The sequence below is a fragment of the Oryctolagus cuniculus genome, chromosome 1, assembly GCF_964237555.1.
Source record: "Oryctolagus cuniculus chromosome 1, mOryCun1.1, whole genome shotgun sequence".
NCBI lineage: Eukaryota > Metazoa > Chordata > Mammalia > Lagomorpha > Leporidae > Oryctolagus > Oryctolagus cuniculus.
In genome coordinates, this window is record NC_091432.1 from 229,751,059 (window position 1) to 229,776,483 (window position 25,425).

At 61.1% G+C, this 25,425-nt stretch overlaps 1 long non-coding RNA gene across 2 annotated transcripts; it reads left to right on the forward strand.

Annotated features, from left to right (window-relative positions):
* Window positions 1-1,302: 1,302 nt before the first annotated feature.
* On the forward strand, window positions 1,303-7,017 carry LOC103352015 (uncharacterized). Of its 2 annotated transcripts, none has more exons than XR_011385344.1 (3): window positions 1,303-1,511; window positions 5,471-5,644; window positions 5,920-7,017. It is a non-coding gene; the product is annotated as an uncharacterized lncRNA (long non-coding RNA). The 2 variants fall into 2 exon arrangements; XR_011385346.1 differs by having other exon boundaries at window positions 1,308-1,511; window positions 6,432-7,017.
* Window positions 7,018-25,425: the final 18,408 nt, after the last annotated feature.

The window sequence follows — 25,425 nt, forward strand, 5'->3', positions numbered from 1 at the left end:
TGGCACTCGCCCCACGTGGCCCTCCTGAAGCCGGCTCCGGCAGGCTGCCCTGCCTGGGAGAGCGTGTGAAAGATGGCGAAGTGTCATTAAGAAAGGCATTGATTTCCCTATCTCTGCTTTATGCATTTTATTAGCCAAGCACTTTCCCCAGTAACCACTCAGCGCCGCGCTGGCTGGCCAGGGGTCTGAAATGCAGGGGCACGGGAGCTGGAATTGACCGCAGTGCTTATGCGCCCGCAACAAAAGGAACAGGCAGAAGTGTAATAAAATGAATAGCACCCAGCACTGGCCATAAAAAAATATCACCCCGGGGACTGGCGCGTTCCTGGGCTGTGAAGTGGCTGCGCGTGGCGGCTTCTGTGCTCGTGGCTTTGGCCGAAACCGCAGCCTCCCCATGCTGGCGCTGGCTTTGGACCACACCTGGACCGGCTGATGGCAGCTGGCACAGTCCTGGCTTGTTTGAAAGATGTGAACTTGATGGTTCAGGGCAAGCCCCCAGACTCAGCGCCATGGGGTGCTCAGGCTATGTGGCCTCTGCCCCCCCAACCCTCCCTGGACCTGCGTCCATGGGATAATCAGCCCCTTCCGTGGTCAGAGAGAAGGGAGGCCATCCTGCCTGGCTCTCTCTGTGCTCCACCAGCTGCTGCAGAGGCAGGGGGATGGCTGAGATGACCTCCTCACCTGCAGAGCCCGATTGGCAGGGCCCTCAAGGCCCCGCATCCTGCTGAGGCCCCTAAGTCCTTGCTGAAGACTGTGCATGACAGACAGCACAGCCTGGGGGCAGAGGGCATGAGGCGTGCTGGTCTCTACAGGATTCTGCCGTCTGTGTGACAGCTGCCGGCCGGGTTTGCAAAGGAAGGTGCTGGCGTGGGTCCCGCGTGCTCATGGGAACCTCACAGAGGTGAAGTCCCCAGGTCCACCGTGAGGTCGCTGGGGGCCTGCAGCTTCTGAGCGCCTGCCCGTGGGGACGGACTTGGCAGGCGTGGGAGGCCCGCAGCAGGTGCTCCGTGGTGCTGGGGGCAGGGGGCGGGGCTCGCTGGTCTGGTGCGTGCCCCCCACTGACACAGTCACCCGACAAAGCACAGAGGCCCCTTGCATGGTGACAGGTTCAGAGAGGGGCGGGCACTGCCCTGGGCCACACCGCCTGCCTCCCCGGGCTCACCGGCAGTGAGGCTTCATGGGGCAAACACCCCAGGGCGTTCAGGGGTGATGGTAGGCCTCTGGGGTCAGTAGTTCTGTGACCCCCACTTCCCAGGGGGTGCAGGGGCAGGGGGAGGGGCTATGGGACTGGTCCTTCTGTGAGGTCACTCTTCCTGCCTGGGGCTGGGTCCCTAGGGAGACACAGTGCCCTAAGTAGGGAGAGGAGGGGGCCCTGTTCAGATCCTGGGCTTCCGTGATCCTCAGTTTTCTTGTCAGCAGAATGGGTGAGCAGAGCAGGTGTCAGTGCAGAGCCACGAGGACTCAGCACGACGACTCAGGCTCACCTCTGCCCGCAGCACCCCCCCACCCAGGTAAGGCTGGGGGCTGGGGGCAGCCTGGAGGAGGCATTAGCCGGGCAGGAGCTGCGGAGGAGGGTCGGGCGAGGACTCAGCGCTGGGAAGCCCTGAGCTGGGGGTTTGGGACCCAGGTGGGGTACACGGGGCAGGGGCGTGGCGAGGCCGATGGGGACACGGGGCGGGGACAGAAGGGGACACTACACAGAGCCACATTCAGCAGTCTGTGGTGGTGGCTTTCTTATTTGGGATTAACTCGCTCCTTGGGAGACAAGACGGGTTGGGCTCCCTGGCGACGCCCACCCCGCGGCCTGCCTGGGCCCGGGGGAGGGGCGGGCAGACCCTTGCTCAGCTGGAGAAGCAGCTTGGTTATTACACTGTAACTACTGCGGAATTACCTGATTGTTTATATTTTTCTTGCTACGTAATTGTGTTTGGCCTTAGCATGTAAATTGGGCCGTAATTACTGTATAATTTATAGTTTTTATATCTTATAACAAGTTAGTGTCTAAATCACACACCCCCGTGTAAATACTTTAAAATTATTCAGTAATTACTTATTTACATTATAATTAAAAATAAGTAATTAGCATACATTTACAAAGGATTTACATACTTATTTCTGAATATCAGTTCTTGGCAGTGTTCATGAAATCTTTGGCTGATAATAAAATGGAGGCTGGCGTAGGAGAAGCTTCCACGGCTGGGAAAGGGGGCGTGGGGTGGGCTCACCGGCTGTGCAGGGGGCGGGGGGGGACACTGCCCAGCCCTCAGAGGAGCTTTCCGGGATCTTCTTTCCCAAGGGAATAAAGCCAGGCTTTAGGGGCTGGTGCTGTGGCGCAGCGGGTTAAGCCGCCGTCTGTAGCGCCAGCATCCATATGGGCGCCGGTTTGAGTCCCGGCTGCTCCACTTCTGATCCAGCTGCCTGCTGATGCACCTGGGAAGGCAGCGGAGGATGGCGCAAGTGTTTGGGTCCCTGCCACCCACATGGGAGACCCAGATGGAATTCCAGGCTCCTGTGGTCATTTGAGGAGTGAGCCAGTGGATGGAAGATCTCTCTCTCTCTCTCTGAACTCTGCCTTTCAAAGAGAGACATACATATTTATTATTATTATTATTATTAATTTATTTATTTCACAGAGTTAATGAGAGAGAGAGACAGAGAGAAAGGTTGTTTTTTTTTTTTTTTTTGACAGGCAGAGTGGACAGTGATAGAGAGAGACAGAGAGAAAGGGCTTCCTTTGCCGTTGGTTCACCCTCCAATGGCCGCCGCGGCCGGCGTGCTGGGCTGGCGCACCGCGCTGATCCGATGGCAGGAGCCAGGTACTTCTCCTGGTCTCCCATGGGGTGCAGGGCCCAAGCACTTGGGCCATCCTCCACTGCACTCCCTGGCCACAGCAGAGAGCTGGCCTGGAAGAGGGGTAACCGGGACAGAATCCGGCGCCCCGACCGGGACTAGAACCCGGTGTGCCGGCGCTGCAAGGCGGAGGATTAGCCTAGTGAGCCGTGTCGCCAGCCGAGAGAAAGGTCTTCCTTCCATTGGTTCACCCCCAAAACGGCCGCTACAGCCGGCGCTAAGCCGACCCAAAGCCAGGAGCCAGGTGCCTCCTCCTGGTCTCCCATGCGGGTAGAGGGCCCAAGCACTTGGGCCATCCACCACTGCACTCCTGGGCCACAGCAGGGAGCTGGACTGAAAGAGGAGCAACCAGGACTAGAACCCAGCGCCTATATGGGATGCCGGTGCCGCAGGCAGAGGATTAACCAAGTGAGCCACGGTGCCAGCCCCAAGACATACATATTTTTAAACCAACCCCCAACGAACCAGGCTTCATGGGCACCATGAGCAAGGCAAGGTGGCCATGCGGAAGTACTTCCGGGTGTCCCGCGAGGAAGAGGCCAGAATTGGGCTACAGCTTGTGCCAGCTCCCTGGTCCCAGGCTGTCTTGACATTGACCCCCTTCAAATAATGACACCAGTGACGGTGACGGCGGCCGTTGCCACTTGCAGGCCACTTGCCACGTGACTTTTTGTGCACTTAATCACCTCCCTGAGCCCCCTTGGCAAGAAGCTTTGTGAACGCCCACTTAGCAGGTGGGAAAACAGAGGCTCAAGCCAGCAAGTCAACGTGCCAGGATCTCTAGAGCGCAGAGCCCAATGTGATGGGGACCAGAGTGCCATGTGGGCCATGGGGTGGCGGTGAGCCAGGCGCTCCTGCTTGCACCCCTCTGCTCCCAGACCCAGGCACCAACCACACCTCCTTTCTCCAGCCTCGGAGGTGTCCAAGAGGGCACCGCAGTGAGGCCGCCTCCCCCACTGCGAGGCACGCCAGACTCTGTCCTGCTCCAAGCGCGGCTGTGCGTGTGCAGTCCTCCTGTCACTCTGTCTTGTTGGCAGGTGGAAGGCTCTGCCTCCATGCAAGGGAGCCTCACCCCTGTGCTGCTCCATTCACAAGCTCAGGGTGGGGCGCTGAGGCTGGAGACGGTGGCACCTGCTGCCGGGCCACCCCGCGTCTCTGCCGCTGCAGGCGCTACCTGGAGGCCCTCAACAGGCTGCTGGGCGCTGAGACCCCCTCCTAGGTGCCCAGTTCCCTAGGCCCCTCCATGCACATGCCTCTTCCCTGGGCTGCTGAAGGAAGTGGGACTTTGATGGCTAGCAGAGCCCCTCTGCATCTTTCAAACCTTTGAAGTGGCACTAGTCCTTGTCCTGGAGTAAAATTTAGTTTTATTATTATTATTATTTTTTTTGACAGGCAGAGTGGACAGCGAGAGAGAGAGACAGAGAGAAAGGTCTTCCTTTGCCATTGGTTCACCCTCCAATGGCCGCCGCGGCCGGCGCACCGCGCTGATCCGATGGCAGGAGCCAGGAGCCAGGTGCTTTTCCTGGTCTCCCATGGGGTGCAGGGCCCAAGCACCTGGGCCATCCTCCACTGCACTCCCTGGCCACAGCAGAGAGCTGGCCTGGAAGAGGGGCAACCGGGACAGAATCCAGCGCCCCGACCGGGACTAGAACCCGGTGTGCCAGCGCCGCTAGGCGGAGGATTAGCCTAGTGAGCCACGGCGCCGGCCCAGTTTTATTTTTTTTTTTTTATTTTTTTATTTTTTTTGACAGGCAGAGTGGACAGTGAGAGAGAGAGACAGAGAGAAAGGTCTTCCTTTGCCGTTGGTTCACCCTCCAATGGCCGCCGCGGCCGGCGCGCTGCGGCCGGCGCACCGCGCTGATCCGATGGCAGGAGCCAGGAGCCAGGTGCTTTTCCTGGTCTCCCATGGGGTGCAGGGCCCAAGCACCTGGGCCATCCTCCACTGCACTCCCTGGCCACAGCAGAGGGCTGGCCTGGAAGAGGGGCAACCGGGACAGAATCCGGCGCCCCGACCGGGACTAGAACCCGGTGTGCCGGCGCCGCTAGGCGGAGGATTAGCCTAGTGAGCCGCGGCGCCGGCCCCCAGTTTTATTATTTTTTAATAACTAATTTGGGGAGGGGAGAGAGCAAGTGGGAAAGAGCAAGCAAACCAGAGAGCGATCCCATCCGTTGGTTCACTCTTTTTTTTTTTTTTTTTTTTTTTTTTTTTTTTTTTTTTTAACAGGCAGAGTGGACAGTGAGAGAGAGAGACAGAGAGAAAGGTCTTCCTTTTGCCATTGGTTCACCCTCCAATGGCCGCCGCGGCTGAAGCGCTGCGGCCAGCGCACCGCGCTGACCCAAAGGCAGGAGCCAGGTGCTTCTGGTCTCCCATGGGGTGCAGGGCCCAAGCACTTGGGCCATCCACTGCCTTCCCTGGCCACAGCAGAGAGCTGGCCTAGAAGAGGGGCAACCGGGACAGAATGCGGCGCCCCGACTGGGACTAGAACCCGGTGTGCCGGCACCGCAGGTGGAGGATTAGCCTGGCTGGGCTGGGCCAGGGCCAAAGCTGGGAGCTGGGCGCTCAGTTCGGGTCTCCCACGTGGGTGACAGGGGCCCAGTCACTTGAGCTGCTGCCTTGCAGGATGCGCATTAGCAGGAAGCTGGGTCAGGAGCCAGAGCCGGGACTCAGCCCAGAGCCGGGACTCAGCCCAGAGCCGGGACGCAGCCCAGAGCCGGGACGCAGCCCAGAGCCGGGACTCAGCCCAGAGCCGGGACGCAGCCCAGAGCCGGGACTCAGCCCAGAGCCTCGGTGGAGGTGCGTACGTCTCAGCTGCTGCGCAGAGTGCTCTCTCCTCCTAAAATTCCTTACGATTTTGTATCCTGGCTGGGGGCAGGGACTGCGGGGGCAGGTGCAGGGCACGGATGCGGTGACGGTCGCTGTGGGGTTGCGGGGTCTTGTTGCTGGCACAGCCTCTCCCTCAGGTCCTGGAACTGGGGCGGAGATGGTGTTTCCCGGGGCGGTGGCGGGGGGTGGGGGGTGGGGCGGAGGGACCTGGCCTCTGCCTCCTCCTCCTTTCTTCCTGTTTGTAGAGACCTAGAGAGGAAGCGTGGCGCCTTGCCTGCTGGCCCCCTGCCTCTCCTGACCCCAGGAATCCCGGCACCTGCTGTGAGGACCCTGGCGCCCCCTCAGCCGTGTTGCTGCCTCTCCTGCGCAGGGCAGGAGCTTTGAGGCTCGCGGGCAGCTGGTGCCTTGGGCCTTACGGGGTCCACTCTGGTGCGCTCCCTGCTCTGAGCCCTTCACCTCCCACTCCCCCGTCAGCTGGGCATGGCCATGCCTGCACCTCCATCTGAGGGGAGCCCTCTGCCCAGGTTTCCAAGAGCCATCCGGGCAGTCCCAGGGCCCCGAGATCCTCTCCTTGGCTGGTGAACCCAACTCGCTCAGTCTGACCTAGCTATGGGGCCGGCAGCATGGGGGCCTGCTCTCAGCAAGGACAGCTGTCCTGTTGGAGGGGCAGCCGGGGGGAGGCGGCAGGAGTCCTCCCACTTCTGCAGGTGCCCTGGGGGCTCCGGAGTTCCGGTTTCTCAAGCGCATCTGCCTGCAGGCCCCATCCCGGGAAGCCAGAACCCACTCCTTCCTGCCCTGCCATGGGAGGACCACCAGGGCTCCGGCTTGAATCCGCCGAGCTTCTGCTCTCCTGACCACTGCCCACGCCTTGACCTCGGCCCAGGCTCCCTCCGGCTCCAGGAGCCAAGGGTTGCTCTCAGCGCTGCCCGGAAGCCCCTCCAGCTTTCACACTCACTTGGCCCAGGGATCGACTGCTCTGAACTCGTCATCCCCCTCCTTGGAGCATCTGCTCAGAGAACCCACCGCATTCAGCAAACCGCTGAGTCACCGCAGAGGCTTGGTCGGCTGCAGGTGGAAGACGGCGGGCCCGCGCGTGCCACGGACCATCAGTTAGTTCCCCGTGACCGCAGAGATGGGGTCACCTGTAGGCAGCCGGCAAGCGCCCGTCTTCAGAGCAGCCCGGCCACTCCACCCTGCGCTGCTGGGCTGCGGCAGTGCTGGTTTGGCTGAGATCCGGAGCAGCAGACACGGAAAGAGGGTGGAGCAGTCGGCTCCCCCCAACCGCATAGCCGAACACCTGCCACAGGCTGTTCTAAGGAACAAGGGAATTTTTGGCCCATGGATTTGGAGGAACTCAGTCCAAGACTGGGTGGGCGCCGCTGGCTCAGCCATGTGGGGAGGGCACTGGTGGGGCCGTGTGGAGGGGGACTCGGCCGGCACGCCAAGGAGGCAGGGAGAGGGGCTGGGCCCAGTCCTCGATGAGGGCTACCTTCCCATGGCACAGCCCGGGACCCCAGGACCTCCCCTCGTCCCACCTCCCAGGCACAAGTGCACCCAGCTCCCACCCTCTCAGCACCCCCAGTTTAGGACATTCTGTATTTGAGCACCCGCGTCCTGCTCAGCCCACAGCTCAGGGATTCAGGCTTGCTGAGGGGCAGCGCTGGGGGCAGGGGCTCCTAGGTGAGAACGTGTCCAGCCGCAGCCGGGGCCCCTGCGGCACCCCAGGGCTGGCCCTCCCTCCCTCTATGCCAAGGCAACAGCCCCGCTGCTGGCTGCCAGTCAGTCCCTGGGGTGAGGGCACCTCCCCGGAGGAGGGGTTGCGGGTGGACAGTGGCCACGGCTTCTGGAGATAAAGTCCGGGCCCAGGGCACCCATGGCCCTCAGCCCTTCCACACCCCCACTCCTCCTGGGAGCCCAGAGCCAGGCCTGTTCGCTCTCTCTCTCTCTTCCTTCATTCTCCTCCCCCATCCCCGACTGAGAGAGAGCTGGCTCCAGACCCCGAAAGCCTATGTGTGTGAACAGGTCCTCGGTGGACAGGCTGGGGAGGGGCGTGGGAGGGGGTCTGGGTAGGACGACAGCCAACGGGAGGGCCCTGGAAGGAGCTCCTTGGTCATAGCTATGTCCCCTGCCCTGGTCTAGGGACGGCAACAGGCCATCCCCTACTTTACCGGGCAAAGGGCTGAGGGTGACCCCTGAGGGACGGGCGGGGTGAGAGGATGCAGACCGCTGAGGCCCCAGGGCCCCGTGTTAGAGCCCAGACTTGGGGCAGCCACAGGCCCACTCCTGACTGGCACTGACTCGGGTTCCAGCCGGGCTACAAGCTCTCCCCGGCCCAGTGTTATGCGCTGGGGCACAGTGGATGAGCCTGGGGGTGGGAAGGAGAAAGCCCTAAGCTGAGGGGGAGCCTGATTGGCCTGGGGAAAGCCCCGAGGGCAAGCACCGGTCCCAAGCTGTGCCGGTCCAGTCTTCAACAGCGCCGCCGTGTGGCCGAGAGAAGCACCAGCAGCTGGTACCGTGCACTTGCTATTCCCTTTTGGAAGACGGCCTTATCCCAGAGGAAGATTCGGGAAGTTTTACCCACGGGGCATGTGGAAACCCAAGCTATCGATGGAAGAATGAAAGCGATTTGGCCACATTTACAATGAGTTACAGCGTGTCCTACCGTGTGTGTGTGATTTGGGGTGTAAGATAGGTGTGTGTTCTGAATAGTTTTGGGCTTCTGAATGCGGACTGAATTACAGTGCAGGGAGCTGAATGGGGCTTTGAGGATTCTCCATGGAATCTCTCCCGTTGTTTCTGGAGTGGGCTTTAGAGGAGAGGGGCCAGGTCACCCTGCTGTGCCCGCTTCCACTCCTCACACCGGACCCAGCCATGGTGCTCTGGTGAAAACCAGGGAGTCGCACGGGTACAGCGCTGCTCGCTGTGCTACACAGCCCGCGTGGAGGCTCCCAAACCTGCAACAGTCCCCCAGGCTTTCTGGGTCTTCCATGATCTTGACACTTCCGAAGAGGAGTTCGCCATTTGTTTCTGTGTCAGTTCCAGTTTTGGCTCTATAAGCAAGCACGTCTTGCCAGCGCTTCTGTGGATAAACTCAAACGGGCCCCCACACACCCATGTCCTCCGAGTGCGCATGTGTGTGTGTGGGAGGGTGTATGCAAATATCTGGTCACGAGAATGCCCACTGTGCGTGGATGTTATAACTTACATATGTGTGCGTATAAAATAAAATAAATATTTAAGAGGCAGCAAGAGAGACAGGGAGAGCTCCTACTCGCTGGTTCACTGCCCCAGTGCCCACAACACCTGGGACTGGCCCAGACGGGAGCTTGGCACGGGGACCTCACTCCAGGGCCCCCACGTGAGTGGTAGGAGCACAGTTACGTGAGCCGTCACCGCCGAGTCCCAGTGTCTGCATTAGCGAGAAACCGGAGTCGGGAGCCAGGGCTGGGGAGTGAACACAGGTGTGTTCATCGCAGGCTAACTGCCCGGCCCTAATCTTCGTGTTTCAGAAAAGCCAGCGCATTGGTTAGCTTTCTGTTCCTGCACTACAGATACCCGCGGAAGGAAGGAGTTGGTTTCGGCTTTCCAGTTTTGGAGGGTCACAGGCCAAGATGGGGCCGCCCTGGTAGCTGGTGTCTGATGAGGGTGGCAGGTGCTGTCTGACATGGTGCAGAGAGGCTGAGGCCATGTGGCTAGCTCCGCCCATTGATCTGGGCCTGCGTCACTTCCGGTCCGAGGCCGTCAGGGCCCCGTGCCCTTCCTCCACCTCTCTCCTTTCTGGCCTCGCGAGGTTGGGAGCCACCTGCTCCACCAGGCCCAGCCACCTGTCAGTGGGAGGCCAGCGGCCTACACTGGCTTCATGGGACATTTGCAGGGCCAGTGACATCTGCGGGGGGCGGGGGCGGGTTGGTGGGCTCTGCTATGCATCTCTCTGATCCAGTAACCGCTTACCTCTGGGTCAGCACGAGGAGGCCTCTGGGGCCTGATGCGATGGTTTGTCCGCGGGGATGATCAGGGAGCAGGCACCTGCTTCTCAGGCCCGTGGGGAGACTGCGGGCTGCGGCGTGGGCGGGCCCCACGGGTGAGTTTTGGTAGAAATGCCCAAGAAGTAGTGACTGTTGGGGGTTGGCGCCGGTTCGAGTCTCTGAGGCTCCACCTGCGATTCAGTTCCCTGCTGGTGGTCTGGGGAAGCAGTGGAGGATGGCCCGAGTGCTTGGGCCCCTGCACTCACGTGGGAGACCAGGAAGCTCCAGGCTTCAGGCACAGCCCTGGCCGTTGCGGCCATTTGGGGAGAGAACCCGCAGATGGAGGACCTCTCTCTGTCTCTCTCTCTCTCTCTCTTTTTTTTTTTTTGAAAGAGTTACAAAGAGAAGGAGAGATAGAGCGAGGCCTTCCATCCACTTGTTCACTCCCCAAATGGCCGCGATGGCCAGAGCTGTGCTAGGCAGAAGCCAGGAGCCAAGAGCTTCATCTGGGTCTCCCACGTGACTGCGGAGGGCCCAAGCACTTGGGCTGTCCTCTGCTGCCTTCCCAGGGGCATTAGCAGGGAGCTGGATCGTAAGTGGAGCAGCCGGAACTGGAACCAGTGGCCGTATGGGATGCTGGTGGAGACTTAACCTGCTGGGCCACAGCACCAGCCCCCGTTGGATCATTCCTTAATGAGGATTTGTGGTGCGTTCCATGGCTAGTCCCCTCTCTGTAAGGTTTTGGCAACTTTAGCTACTTGAGAAAAAGCAATGTTGGTTGTACCCAGTCTGTGGGGGGTGGGTGGGGGACAAAGAGAAGCTGGGGGGGAGGGCGAGGCCTGTGGGATCAGGCTGACCACAGCGGCCCCCACCCACCTCCTGCCCATGGAGCCGCGGGGGAGGCGGGATCTGTGCCCATGGTGCGGAGCCTGCAGGGGACACTGAGGCCTAGACTCGGGTGACGCTGGCTTCAGTGTCCTTGTCTGTGTGTGTGGAGGGGGGGACTTCAGCCTGGTGAGCCCAGCCTGGCTCTCAGCAGCCCAGTGGGCAGGCCCCTGCGTTCCCGCGTGAACAACAAGGAATCGTAGGCTCCCAGGCCGGAAGGGGCTGGCGGAGCTGCTCTGCCACAGCCCAGTGGCCCGGAGCTCAGGACAGGGCCCACAGTGCCAGTGGAAGCGGCCTCCACCTCTGCTGGGCGGTCCCCGCGGCACTGGGGACGTGAACTTGGGAGGAACGCGGGCTGTGCACGAAGTTTCTTTTGTGCACCTGGAGGTGCCTGTGAAGTTGGGTGGATCCACGTGCCTACAAAAGCGTGGAGAAGAATCTGGAACGACACATGCTTGACTGGCAGGCGCTACCTCCAGAGAGAAGCGGGATGCAGGGAGGAGGTGGCCTGGGGCCCTGGGCCTGCGTCGCTGTAGCGACCGTGTGTGGGCGCCCCTCCTGTGTGATGAGGAATTCCTTACAAAGCTGGAACAGGCTGAGAACGGGCAGACAGCTTGGCCCAGGGGCACGGCCCAGGGCGGCCGCGCTGGTGGGGCCCCGCTGAGTCCGCTGGCCCCTGGCAGCAGTGCCGTCTGTGTTTACCACACAGGTGCCTGGGCGGGTGCATGAACGCTGGGAGCTGTTCGGGAGAGCACAGGTCGGGGAGGTGTGATCGCCTCCCTCTTTGTAGCTGACATATCTCTGTGGATGCCGTCTAGGCTCCCCCCTGCTTCCTGGGGGCTGCTCCTGGCTTGGGGCTCCTAGGAGGGTTTCTTGTCAGTTACACCCCCACCCCCACCCTCGGCTGCCCCATCACATGCTCTTCCCGGCCCATGCAGCTGCTCCTCCTCCCTTTGCCTTTCTTAGATTTATTTTTTATTTACTTGAAAGGCAAAATTCCAGAGAGAGAAAGTGAGAGAGAGAGAGCGAGCGAGAGAGAGAGAGTCTTGTATCCACTGGTTCACTCCCCAAATGGCTGAAATGTCTTGAACTGGGCCAGGTCAAAGCCAGGAGCCAGCAGCTTCCTCTGGTCTCCCACGTGGGTGCGGGGGGCCTCCGCGGCTTTTCTAGGCCATTAGCAGGGAGCTGGATCGGAAGTGGAGCAGCTGGGACTGGAACCGGCGCCCTGCATCACAGGTGGAGGCTGCACCTGCTACACCATGGCGCCGGCCCTGCCTTTGCCGGTCGGCCTTGTCTTTCCCTGAGATCCTTGCTGACTCGCCCTCCCGGTCCTCTCATCCCCAGGGAAGAATCTCATCTGTCTGTTCCACGAGGCTGTTCAAGGGCACGGGCAGCCACGCAGAGCTCACAGAGCTCGTGTAAGTTGGCAGTGGGGAGTGAATGGCCAGAGAGATCACCAGGGCACGGCCTCCTGGCGGGGAGGGTCAGTGGCACTCTTGTGGTCTTGAAAGTGACCATGGCCAGTGCCGCGGCTCACTTGGCTAATCCTCCACCTGTGGTGCCGGCACCCTGGGTTCTAGTCCTGGTCAGATTCTGTCCGGGTTGCTCCTCTTCCAGTCCAGCTCTCTGCTGTGGCCCGGGAAGGCAGTGGAGGATGGCCCAAGTGCTTGGGCCCTGCACCTGCATGGGAGACCAGGAGGAAGCACCTGGCTCCTGGCTTCGGATCGGTGCAGTGCGCCAGCGGTAACAGCCATTTGGGGAGTGAACCAATCGAAGGAAGACCTTTCTTTCTGTCCCTCTCTCTCTAAGTCTGCCTGTCAAAAAAAGAAAGAAAGTGACCATGACCGTCACAGAGGCCTCATGAGGTTCCACGCGCAGCTGCTGTGGTCCTGGAGAAAGGAAGTGGCCAGGTGCCGGGACCTGATGGGACAGAGGCCAATGTCTCGTGCCAGCCCTGAATCCATGCCCGGCCCCTCCCCCACCGTGCCGGCCCCTGTCTCTCCTGCCCCCACCCCGGCCTTCCCCAGGGCCAGGGAGCTGGGAGAGAAAATCACACACCAAGGCCCTATCTGATCCCCATAAGTTTGCTCAAGCTTATGTAAATCACACAAAAACTGACAAGTTTTCCTATTAAAAGATAATTGTAATCAGGGTGCCGGACGTGCAGCGTGGGGCTGATCGGAGATAGACGGACAGCACGGAAAGATGGATCGTTTTAATTTGCACCAATTAAATTGAAGTTCATGGGATCATCTTCTTCAATCTTCATGAATACTTTATTTTCTGGCTGCTACGGAGCTATTAAAAAGAATGATTGAGGCACGCGGCAGGCCGGGTGTGTTTTATGAAATATCACCTTTAAAGAATTTGAGTGCGCCATTTTCATAATGAGTTTTCTAGTACCTAATCCTCTCCTCTATTACTACATTTAAGAAGTGGATTGATCTGGGAAGTGCCGAGTGCAGGTAATGATACATTTTGCCAGGCGCAGGCGGCGATAATGGATCACGTTTTGGCGAGGAGGATAATAGATGGGTGCCCAGAGGAGGCGCGCACTCGTGAGTGGGTGGGGTGGGTCCGGCCGGGATGGGGGCTGTGCTCTGAGCACCCACGCTTGCCCGGTGGCTCGACCCGCTCCAGACTTCCAGGCTGGCGAGGAAGGCGCAGAGCCGAGAGTTGATGTGGACACCGAGAGGTGAGATGGTGCCTTAGTCTCTTCTTTTTTCTATTTAAAGATTTATTTATTTTATTTGAAAGGCAGAGTTATAGAGAGAGGGAGAGACAAAGAGAGAGAGGTCTTGTTTCCACTGGTTCACTCCCTAAATGGCTGCACTGGCCAGGGCTGGGCCAGGAGCCAGGAGCTTCCCATGTGGGTGCAGGAGCCCAAGCACGTGGGCCATCTTCTACTTTCCCAGGCACATTAACAGGGAGCTAGATCAGAAGTGGAGCAGCCGGGACTCGAACTGGCACCCAAACGGGATGCCGGCACCACAGGCCGTGGTTTAACCCACTGTGCCACAGCGCCTGGTGCCAGGCTGTGCCTACAGAAAGGCTCATTTGGTTCGCGACTCTGGGTGCTGGGACATCCCAGCAGCCGTCTCTGCAGAGGGGGCCCTGACTGGGTCACAGCACACGGAGCACAGAAGGGAGCTGGCTGCGTACAGAAGGGACACGTGTGCAAGTGAGGAAGCCGGGGCTGGGACAATGCACTCCCGGGGGAACTCGCCCGGTCCTGAGAGCACCACTTTAATCCCTTCTGAGGGTGCAGCCTCGTGACCCCGGCATCTCTCAAAGGTGGCCCTGGGGAGCAGACTCCCGGCACATGAACCTTGGAGGGGGACACTCGAACCACAGCAAACACCAGGAGATGGGGAAGGGCCCAGGGGTCTCGGGCAGGCGGGGCGGGGTCTGCAGCTCAGCTGCAGGGTTGTCCTGAGCCAGTGTTTGGGGGGTCTGGGGGGGTGTGCAGGCCGGGGTGCTTTCTGAGCCCCTGAGGCAACTGACGTGCAGACACAGCCCACCTTTAGCTTCTTCTCTGGGCCTCCCAGGCACAGGGGTCTTTGGGTCTCCAGGGCAAGGCAGGTAAGGAGGTGGGTGGTGGGCAAGGGTGGGCCAAGGGCTTCCTGCCAGGGTGGGGTCCTGGGTGGTCATGAAGAGGGCTGGCACCTAGGATTCAGATGTGACCCCACAGGCCGGGTCAGAGGCGCTAAACCCAGCTGGTTTGCATCCCAAACAATGCCTGAGATGTCTGCCTAACCCTGCGGCACAGCCCCCAGGAGTCACCGCACCAACAGCCTTGGCCTTCCTCCGTCCCTGACCTTGGCCCCAGCAGGGCAGGGCAGCCAGAGGGAACAGGCAGAAGAAGTGCCCCGCCCCACCCCAGGCTGGGTCTCCACTCCCCTGCTTGGCTGGGTTTTTCTCGCCAAGCTTCAGTAGCAGCAGCCGTCATAATTAACCCTGCTAATTAATCAGGGCAGGACGGATTAATTGAGATCACAAGAGACCAGGAGAGCAGGTGCAGCTTCGGGGCTGACGGGATAACGAGCTCTCTGGACACCCAGGGGGCTCAGCCCGGTCCGGGGGGAGGCCTGGGCTCATTCAGCAGGGAACTGCGCCAGGCAGAGGCCCCAGGGAGCCCACCCCGCTGGGGGGTCCTGGGCTCGCTCAGCCAGGCAGACAGAGCCCCTGCCATCCTCACTGGCAGGTGCCAGTCTGGTGGAACCACAGGTTCCGCCTGTGGCCCCCGATCAAGGCTGCAGGGGCAGTGGGCAGGGCTGGGTCCAGGGGCAACACTTTCCCTCCACAAGGGCAAAGCCTCTTGTGTCCTGGAGACCACCGAGAAGGGCCTGTATCTGAGCAGAGACTCCCAGAAGGGCACCTCCTAAGCCACAGGAGGCAGGGACAGCAGGGTGCCCCCAGGCATTGATGGGTCACCCTGTGTACTCTGTGGATCTTTCTAGAAGCTTCTGCCTGGAGGTCATCTGGAAGGGCCCAGGTGGAGGCAGGGGCCCCAGCAGGGGGCTTTGTTTTGGGCTGTGACCCAGGTGGGCGGGGCCGGTGGCTTGGATGGGGTGGGGGGGTGGAGGTGCGGAGTGAGGGGGTCTGGGGCTGGCAGCCGCAGAGCGCTGAGTGGGTTAGTCCGGGTGAGGCTGATGATTTTGTTTCTAGGAGACGACTCCTTGGAGCCCTCCTCCGTGTGGCTCTCTGGCCAGCTGGCAGCTGTCCCCTTAAAGCGGCTTCCGGCGCGTTTGTGGCTGAGCCCTCTTGCCTTTGGTTCCTGTGAAGTGGCGCTTTCCCGCCCCGGCGCCGCGGGCTCTGCAGCCGGATCTTCCGTGCTGGCAGTGGCTGGGGCTGCGCTCCGCCCCTGGGCGCCGCTGCACCCCAGGCGTGGCAACCAGAGTGTCTGCAGACACTGCCAACTGCTCCCTGGGGGCAAAACCACCCCTGGCTGAAAACCTGCTTTAAGGCCAAATAGGGAGAGTCGCGAGAAAAGCAAGCCAGGGGCCGGAGCAGTGCGGCCCACTAAGCCACAGCTTGCGACACCAGCTCAAGTGCCCGCTGTTCTGCTTCTGATGCAGCTCCCTGTTAGCATGCCCTGGGAAGGCAGTGGAAGATGGCCCAGTGCTTGGGCCCCTGCCACCCACGTGGGAGACCCGGATGGAATTTCAGGTTCCTGGTATCAGCCTGGCCCAGCCCTGGCTACTGCAGCTATTTGGGGAGTGAATAGGTGGATGGAAGATTCTCCACCCCTGCCCCGCCCCCTGTCACTCTGCCTTTGAAATACATAAATCGAGGGCCTGGTGTTTTGGTGTAGCGGGTTAAGCTGCTACCTGCAATGCCAGCATCCCATATGGGCACCAATTTAAGTCCTGGCTGCTCCACTTCTGATCCAGCTCCCTGCTAATGCACCTGGGAAAGCAGCAGAAGGTGGGTCAAGTGTTTGGGCCCCTGACACCCAGGTGGGAGACCCAGATGAAGCTCCTGGCTTCTGCCTGGCCCAGCTCTGGCTGTTTTGGTCATTTTGGAGAGTGAAACCAGCTGATGGAAGATCTCTCTCTCTGTCTCTCCCTCTCTCTGTATCTCTGCCTTTCAAATAAATAATTTTTAAAAAAAAAAATCTTAAGAAGAAACAAAGATGTTCCTTAAAGCATGCAGGTGCGTTCATACATACACACACACACACACACACACACACACGGGCCCGAGAAGACACACACGTGACCAGGACTGTGCAACTTAAGCCCACACTGGCCCGAAGGCCCACCTGCAGGAGGTTGATGAGAACCAGGGCCGGCATTTGGCCTGGCGGTTAAAATCCCCTCATCCCGTATCAGTGCCCGGATTCCAGCCCGGCCTCTGGAGGCTTCCATGTAGACGGGAGGCAGCAGCGACGGCTCAGCCAGCTAGGTCCCTGCCACCCGCCAGGGAGACCTGGGTAAGTTCTTGGGTCTCAGCTTTGGCCCCAGGCCCCACCCACCGCAGGCGTCTGGGGAGTCAGCCACCCGATGGAAAGTCTCTCTGTGTCTCTCTGCCTCCCAAATACTTAACTAAAAGAAAACTTTCAAAGCAGAGTGGGACTGCTCGCAGGGAGAGCCTCACGCAGCGATGGGCGTGGAGGACCCAAAGAACCTGCTAGAACAAGAAGACGCACGACTCCAGAGACAGTGCTGAGCCCCAGCCAGCGCGCCTGGGGGCTCCATCTGAGGCAGTAGACGCGGGCTGGGCTGTCCTGGGGCCTGGTCATGAACTTGACCCACGTGTGATGTGCGCCTTGCTCTTCTTCCTCAGCTTTGTTGCCTTCTGGGTTGAGCAGGCCTGGCTCTGGGCGGGGGAGGGGCGGGGGCTGTGTCTGCAGCCTGGACTCCTGGCCTGCGTCTCCCACGCAGGAGGCTTCTTACCCCACGCGCATCAAAAGTACCCGCACTCACACTTCAACAGCGATGAGGGCCAAAGGCAAAGCGGACAGGAGACGAGAGCTCGCAAAGGTTTGCTCCGCGGCCGGCACCGGAGCCGGGCCCAAGCTGGCAATTGCCAGGTGGCGCAAACAGGGGGCTTCTGGAGTTTTCTGACGACGTGAACGGGGGCTGTGTTGGGTCTGTGAACGAGAACACTGCAGTGCTGACGTCACCGTGCTGTGAGCCGGCCGTGGGCACTGGGCTGGGTCGCGTCTGCCAGCCACGAGGCTGGGAGGCCGTCTGCACCCTGGCCCTGAGCCAGTCAGCAAGTGCCGCTGCGGCTCCCTGCAGAGAGTGCCCCAGGGCCTGTGTGTGGACAGCGCCGCAGTCCGGGGGCTGGGCCCCCCGCCACCCTCACCTCCCCAGGGATCTCCCCATCACCGAACTTCTGAGCTCCAACATCCATGACTGAGCCTGCCTGTTCCCCCTGCCTCCCCATCTACCAGGCAGGCTGACGGCTGCCCCAGGGCCTTTGCACCTGCAGATCCCTGCCTTGGCCTGGGCTCAGTATCACCTCCTCAGGGCCGTCCCCGAATGCTGGACCCGAGGGCTCCTCTCCGGCACTGGGTGGCCTTCCCCTCGACCATCACGATTATCAGCTGTGTATTCACAGCCCGCGGACACCATTGTACCATATTTTGTATCTGGTTTGGGTTTGTGATGTGTCTCCTCGTTGTATAAATCTCCAAAGCACAGGCATCACCAGTCTTCTGGGAGAGGCTGGGCGTGGGAGGGCCTGCCCCACCCTGGAGGCAGGCCAAGCCCCTTCTGCCCCCTACTGACCGTGCTCCTGGGCATGTGGCTTGGTTTCTCTCAGCCTCAGTTTGCTCACCTGAAAAATGGGGTTCATCATAGGACCTATCAGTGGTGATGCGGTGAGATGGGAGGGGACCGGGACAACCTCGCCTGAGTGCTGATTGTGCGTGCAGCACCCCCTGGGCCCCAGTAATAGCACTGGGCTGAGGTCATCTTCCAGGGAAGGTGGCAGCTCAGAGAGGTGGAGGAACCTGCCTCAGGTCACACAGCTGGGAAGCAACAGAGATGAGGCCGCAGCCTGGGACGGCAGTGGTGTTGGGCACAGATGCTGAGGATGAGCCGGGTTCAGGCAGACCTGAAGTTCGCACCCTCTTCTCCGCTCCCTTCAGTCGCCTGGCTGTGACCTCCACGACCTGGGCGTCGGGGGTGGGGGAGGGCAGTTTGGAAGTCTACCCTGTCCCGGATTTGCATACGTTGCTGTCGGCTGAGGTACTGCAGATCTAGGGACAGTCTCTGGTGTCCGGCCCCGGGGCTCTGCCTTGTTCAACATTTTCATCTGCAGCGCGAATGGGGATCTACAAGCAAATGGGGATCTAGAAGCTATTCTGAGCAGGAATTTGGGGCAAGCGGGAGAGAGAGGAGGGAGACAGGGAGAGAGGAAGTGACTTTCAGGAGCTCGGAGGGAACAAAGTAGAATTTGTCGGGTCTAAATCAAATCTAAAGGGAAATCCAAGCAGAGTGTGCCGGGTGCACCCAGACAAAACCAAAAAGAGACAAAGCCAGAACCCACGGCAGGTGCCCAGCTGCACTCGCAGGAGTCAGGTGCGTGGATCTCGGGTGCGGAGCGAGAGGCAAGGACTTGGCCAGCCCCTCCCCCGGCAGGCAGGATGAGAACACGCAGTCACAGGGACAGCGTGCAGGCGGCGAGCCTCCCCAGACCACGCACACGCCCCCAGGCCTCTAAGGGCAGGCGGCAGGGCTCAACGCACACCGCTTGCAGGAAGCCGTCTAGGGTGAACGCAGGGCTGCCCGGACCGGACCGGGGTCGCTCGGACTCCTCCTGGAAGGACCCCGCGGCCAGAGTGTGCCCCCCAGGCCTCCCTGGCTGGCCGCTAGGTAGACCCGAGGCTGCTGGGGGTCTACCTGAACGCTCTCCTGGGAGCTGACCTCGGGGCTCCCCAACAATCTCCCTCGCTCTCCCTGCCTGTTTTGGCTGCAACCGCACCTGCCAGGAACCGAATAGGAGCTCTACAAACGATTGCAAATTTAAACCGGGCGGAGGTTGGGGACGAGACTGAGCACGTGGGTGCGAGGGCGCGCATGCGCAGAGCCTCCACTAACCCCTGTCCGCGCGAAACTCCAGGCTGGACCCCGGTTTCGGGTCACGCCTGGGGGTTCCCACCCGCGCCGGCGGGGATGACCTGGATCTAGCTTCCTCCAGCTTCCGCTTTAATTGCCCGAAAATTGACGATAGATGCAAGGAAAATAATGAAGCCTAATTATGTTAATTAAACGGCTAATTCATTAATTAACACACTCACATCCTGGGCTCAGAGAGCCCCTTCGCGGCGGCCGGTGGGTTGGTTCAGTTCCAGCCTGGAGGAGGGGCTGTGCCTGGGCGGTGGGGGCCTCAGGGCTGGGCGGCAATGACCCCCGCGGCGGACCCCTCCCCTCCTGGCTGCAGGAGACCCTGGGAAGGGGCGGATCCGGGCCGTGTCTCCCCAACCCCTAGCCTCCTGGTGACTAAGTTGGGCCGCCCCAGGGAGAGGTGGTAGGGCTATCTGAGGATGGGGCAGCTTGGGCGGTGGGACAGCGGGATGCACCCAGGAGCCCACCGAGCCTAGGGGTCCAGTGGGAGGAGCCTGAGGCGGGGGACAACTCAGGCAATCACAGGTGCTTGTCAAATACCCGGCAGGGGCCGGCACTGGGTTAAGCCACCGCATCAGACATCAGAATGGTTTTGTAGAGTCTTGGCTGCTCCGTTTCTGATCCAGCTCCCTGCTAATGCACCTGAGAGAGCAGCGGACACTGCCCCAAGGGCTTGGACCCCTGCCACCCACGTGGGAGACCCGGATGGAGCTCCTGGCTCCTGGCTTTGGGCTTATTTTCAAATAAGTAAATCTTTACCAAAGGACAGCTCTCCCTGCTCACCTGAAAAGGAAAAGAAAAAAAAAAAAGATTGGTTTATTTATTTGAAAGGCAGAGTTAACGGGGGTGGGGGGAACTTCCATCCACTGGTTCACTCCCCAGATGGCCAAAGCCAGCAGCAGCCAGGGGCTCCACTCCTACGAGGGTGGCAGGGACTCAGCACTGGAGACGTTTCCTGCTGCTTTCCAGGCGCGTGAGCAGGGAGCTGGATCGGAAGCAGAGTAGCAGGAACTCGAACCAGGCACCCTGATATGGGATGTGGGTGCCCCAAGCTTTGGCCTGTGCAACACCAGAGGCTCCTGGGAGGGGACATCCTGGTGGGAGTGGGGAGGGGCCGCGTCCCTGTGCTCTGGGACCCCACACCTGACTTGTGGGGAGCTCTGACCACGTTTGTGCACTGTGCCTGGGGCTCATCCTCAGGAAGACGGGGGTCAGGGAGATGGAGAGTGGGCACTGGCCCACCGGCCTCTCCCCTGCCTTCCCCTGCGCGGGAGCCTTCTGTGCGGGGTGGAAAGGGGGTGGGGAGGATGCTTTCGCCTCTCTCACCTGCATCCCGGCTCCTCTGCTGAATGCCTGCCCAGAGCTGTGGCAGCAGGGGCCTGGGGCCAGGTAGGGACAGCCAGCAGGGCAAGAGGGGCTGTGGGCTGAACCCCTCCCCCGAGGCATCCGTCCACCTGCCCCCCACCCCCAGAGCCCACAGGCCTTGCTCAAACCTGCGTGTGTGGCCATGGGGGTGCAGAGAGGGGTCTACCAGCGCCCCAGACTGCGACTCCCCAGGCTCCGTGTGAGAGGGCCCCGGGGGGGGCACAGGGGACGTCAGCACCATTTTCCAGGGAGAGGGAATCGATTGCTTTATTGCCGAGACTTAATTTGAAGGAAGTGAAAGTAAAACTTCATAAGAAATATGATTATGTTACAATGCCAGTGCCGGCGGTTGCAGGGTGGGGGGCGGCCCTGCTGGTCTCGCTCCTGTCTGGGGGGGGGGGGCACGGCCGCAAGCTCACTCTCTCTAATTGGAATGGATTTCAAAAGCGCAATAAAAGCGAGCACCTGCACGCAGGAGCTTGTCGCTTGGAGCTGTGTCCACACAGACGTGATGGATGTGGGAGCTCTACCGAGCACGCGTCTCCTGACCCCTGGCCCCCCAGGGCCCCCGCTTGGGGGGAAGGCGATAATGATAATGGCAATGATGAGCATCAAAGCTGTGGTCATGGAGAGAGCACTTGCCACGCGCCAGGCGGCGAGCTGGGCGCCTGGCTGCCGTCGAGTCCCCCGGTGCCCCGAGAGCTCTGAGAAGTGCATCGGTCAGCTGTTGCACGGACCAGCCGCGTGACAGGCGGCCCCCAAGTCCGGAGCCCACGCTGGTGGTCAGCCACCTCACGGGAACCAGCTGATCCCCCTGGGCTCGGCTGGGGCATCCAGGATCTGTGCCTCATCCTCCACGCTCTCCTGAGCCCAGCCCCCAGCCCTGGCTGGCTCATCTCATGCCGAGGGCACAGGTATGGGAGAGCAAGGCTCCCCAAGGCCTCGCTCTACTGCCAGGGCCTAACTCAGGTGGCGAGCAGGTCCCTGCCTTGTTCATGGGTGGCGTCGCAGCGATTCAGGGTGTGGCTACAAGGGGACGTGAGGAATTGGGGTACCTGGGCGATCTGTCTCAGGTAGGCGCTGTTACCGTCTGCATTCTACAGGTGAGGGCGTGAGGGCCAGAGAGGGAAAGTCGCTCTGTCAGAGCCACACGCGTGATTCCTGAGTCTGGGGTCTTGGCCGCCCCTGTCTCATTACCTACATCCGTGCATGCGCCGGCCTGTCCTGACCCAGGTGCCCCTGGTACCCCCGACCCCCACATCTCAGCAGGAGTGGGCCCTGGGAGAGGGGCGAGCCCCAGAGTGTCAGAGTGTCTCGTCTTCACACTGCCCCCAACCTGCGGGGTCAGGACGCAAGCCCCTGCCTCCCTTGGGGCTCCCCCAGTAGCCTGACCCCATGCTTGGCAAGGAGCCCGCTCCTGACTCTGCCGTCTGGGGCCCCCGGCACCCTGGGCCCTCACCAGGCTCCCCTGCCCTCAGCACTGGGGCCTGACTGACCCCCACTCCCTGGCTGCCTGGGTGCCAGGAGCCCTCCCAACGGGGCTCCCTAGGTACCTGCATCCCACAGGTGCTCACCCCTGACCCTGAGTTAAGTTTTTATTATTTCTCTAGTATCCAAGTAATTGTGTTCATGGCAGGAAAATTAGAAAATACAGGAAAGCAGAAAGAAAGAAAAACTCAAGTGTAACCAGTTTAAGGCGTCTCTGGGCATCAGGGAGATAATGAGAAGTGGGTGTTCTCTTCTCCACTAGCAGCCCCCACTCTGCCACCCCAGCCGCCCTCCCATCCCCCTGGGTGGCGCTGAGTCCACAATGCCACTGGTGCCCAGCGCCCTGCCCTTCCGCTCAGGGCTAGGCAGACGGTTCCCGCCAGCCCCCAGCACTCAGTCCTGCCGCCTGTGTGACCCTAACCCACACTTGGCTCCAAGCTTGTCCCGCCCCTGGGAAACTTCCATCCCCGCCCTCCTGGGGGTGCTGGGCTGGGGGGCCAGGGCTCCCTGGGGCCTGCAGGGGTTCTGGCTGCTGACGTAACTTGTCCACTCTGGATGCCGCTCCCTGGGGTCTCCATGGGCTCCTCCCCCCTTGCCAGAGCCCCAGGATTCAGCCATGTCTGCTGCAGGCCCTGGAAGCCACAGACCCTAAAACTTGACTTCCTTGGTCGCCCGCAGTGGTCAGGCCTGGGGGCACCTGCAGGGGCCGGGGGCGGAGTCTGGGGGCTCTGTGCATGGAGGAGGGGGGCCCAGACAAGGGCCACCCTCTTGCTCAGTGAGGGCTTCTCGGGGCTGTGTGGGCACAGTGGGGCCAGCTTCGGGGCCGGGATAGCTGTCTCCACTCCATACAAGCACCTGGACTGGGGCTGAGAGTTTTCCAGTGCTTTCACTTGGGTCCATTCATTCGGCACCGTCTGTGGACCACGGTCCTGCCTCTAGAACCTTCTCCCTTTCCTGGAATGAGTCACTGGCAGCCATGTTTCTTGTGCCCCTGGATCAAAGACCCAGGCCAAGTGGATCAAAGATGAGCGCCTGACCCCAGGACGGCCTGGGACAAGGGACAGAACTGGGGATTCCACAGGCCCCGGGGGACCAGCACCAGAGACCTGGGGCCAGGCCTCTGAGCCGCCCTGAGGGTCAGACCTCCAGGCAGTGGGTGGGGAGGTGGGGGGGCAGCAGCGGCCATTCTGAGAGCTTCGGCCTCCGGGGCTCCACCTCTCAGCTCAGTACCCCCCCCCCCCCCCGACCTGGTGAAATAGTGAAACAGCTTCCTGGGGTCTGGGACTCGAAACCAGGCTCCTGACCAGTGGCTGCATGCAAGCGAGGGTTGATTTATGACGTCTACTTATGCAGGATTCAAATGGGGCCAAAGTTCCAACGTTTCCCAAGCTGATAACGGGAATTTGCCTAAAAGCGGTTCTACACGCTGGACTCTAGGAAGAGAGTGGGGAGTCAGGTTCCTGAATGCAGGACTTCTCAGAGCCGTTAGCAGGTCCCAGTGCCTTCTGAGTGCGCTGCTTCCCAATTGTTGCATGAAATCCTTCAGAGCAAGGTTTGCGGAGCGTCGGGGTGGGGGGGTGCTCTGTTCTGCCAGCTCATGGTCCTCCTCCTCCTCGTCCTAAGACAAGGACTGAGAACTTGCTGCGTGCAAGGGGCTCCACGTGCATAGCCCACTCGATCACAGCGTTTCTCCAGATGAGGCTCAGGCCGTGGTCTGGTGCCGTGCAGAGAGCCAGACAGCTGTACCTGAGCCCTCTCTTAGTCGGCAGGAACTACCGGCTGTGTCCCACAGCCAGCTCCTCCCACTTGTCCCTGGCGTGTGGCAGCCCCGCCACTGACTGGCCTGAGTGTTTGGGGTTTGACTCCACGGGTTGCACCTGGCAGGAGCCTGAGTCCCGGATGCCGACCGCTTGGGAGCGCCTGGCCTTTCTGCCCGACGCCTGCTTTGAGGGGGTGGTCCCAGCCCTGCCTGGAGGTTACTGCGCCTGCTCATCAGGGGCATTTCCTGTTTTCCCATGAGTCCTAGGGGCAGGTGCAGGTGACAGGTCTCACTCCTGACCTCACACCTGGCCACAGCAAGGTGGGACGAGAGGCAGGCAGGTGACCCTGGTGGCCATGCCTGTCTTCCTGGGGCTTGGTGCTGAATGGAGGCGGTGCTTGGTGGAGAGGGCAGCAGGTGCAGGGGGAGAGGGTGTGTGGGAGAGAAACAGAGCAAGAGGAGTCCTGCTGCCAGCCATGCTTCGTCCTGGCCTCTGCCCCCCAGGGGTAACCGCCAACGCCCTGGCAGGAGACGGGATGCACCCACGGGGGCAGGTGAGGAGCTGCTGGCAAAGGCTGCCCTCAGAACGGCAGGGGCAGGGGCGGAGGGAACCCGCAGGCATGGTGAAGTGTCCGGGGAGGGGCCTCGCACCCCTAGGCTGAGGGGAGAGCCCTGAGCCCGGCGAGGGCAGGCACATGGACCCTCTCCGAGGAGTGCAGGCATTGCCCCAGCAGTGAGGCAGCCGGGCCGCGTCCATCCTCCCACCAGCCACACGACAGGCAGCGGGGGCGGAGGTCCTGGGTGACATCATCCACAAGCAGACAGGGAGAAGGGAGGAGGGGCTCTCCAGGGGCAACGGAGGCCGGCTCCGAAGGCTGAGCGCCACCAGCGCCGAGGGGACCTCCCCGAAGCAGCTCCCTGCTAGCCCAGGCTCCCCATCCTGCCCCTCTGGCACCCTCCTTGCTACATCAATGACTCCACACAAGTAAGACCCTAGTGTGGCTGCGAGCGAGAGAGTCAGTGGCCCTGTGGGCAGCCGTGGGACATCTTCCCTTCCCTGTTTGCACAGCGTTCCTGCTGCACTGTCCAGACACCTCCTTAAGGCACGTACCAACGCATGCCTGCCATCACCCGGCGTGGCTGTCACCTCTAGGCTGAGAGACAAGGGACAGGCACCCAGGGAGGAGGTGCCACTTGACGAAGGTACTGTGGAAGGAGGCACCACTATCACCCCCATTTTACAGATGAGAAAACTGAGGCTCTGAGGGCTGGGAAAGATGCGCCCACGGCTTGGGAGTGGTGTACCTGGCATCACCCGGTGATTTCCTAAAGATTGTCCCCGCCTCCCTCCTTGCTACCACTCCCACTGCCAGCCCGGCACACGGACGGAATCTGGCTGAAGATGCAGGGAGTGAGCGAAAGCAAGGCTCACGCCTCCAACGGCGGCAGCTTTATCTCAGAGCTGCTCCTGGCTTCCAGACGCTGACAAGGCGACCCTGAGCATCCCTGTTACCCAGGGAGGGACCCAAGCCGGAGACTCCCGCAGGGAGTCTTCTGGGGGACAGAGCTGGGGACATGGCCGCTGCCCTGCGGTGCGGTGGCCTCGGAGCCGGGGGAGGCGGGAGCTGGCCCGCTGGGCAGCTCGGCCCCCCGATTTCCTTGCTGTCCTCTCGGCCCGTCCGGAAGGTAAAAAGTTCACGCGGGCGGCCA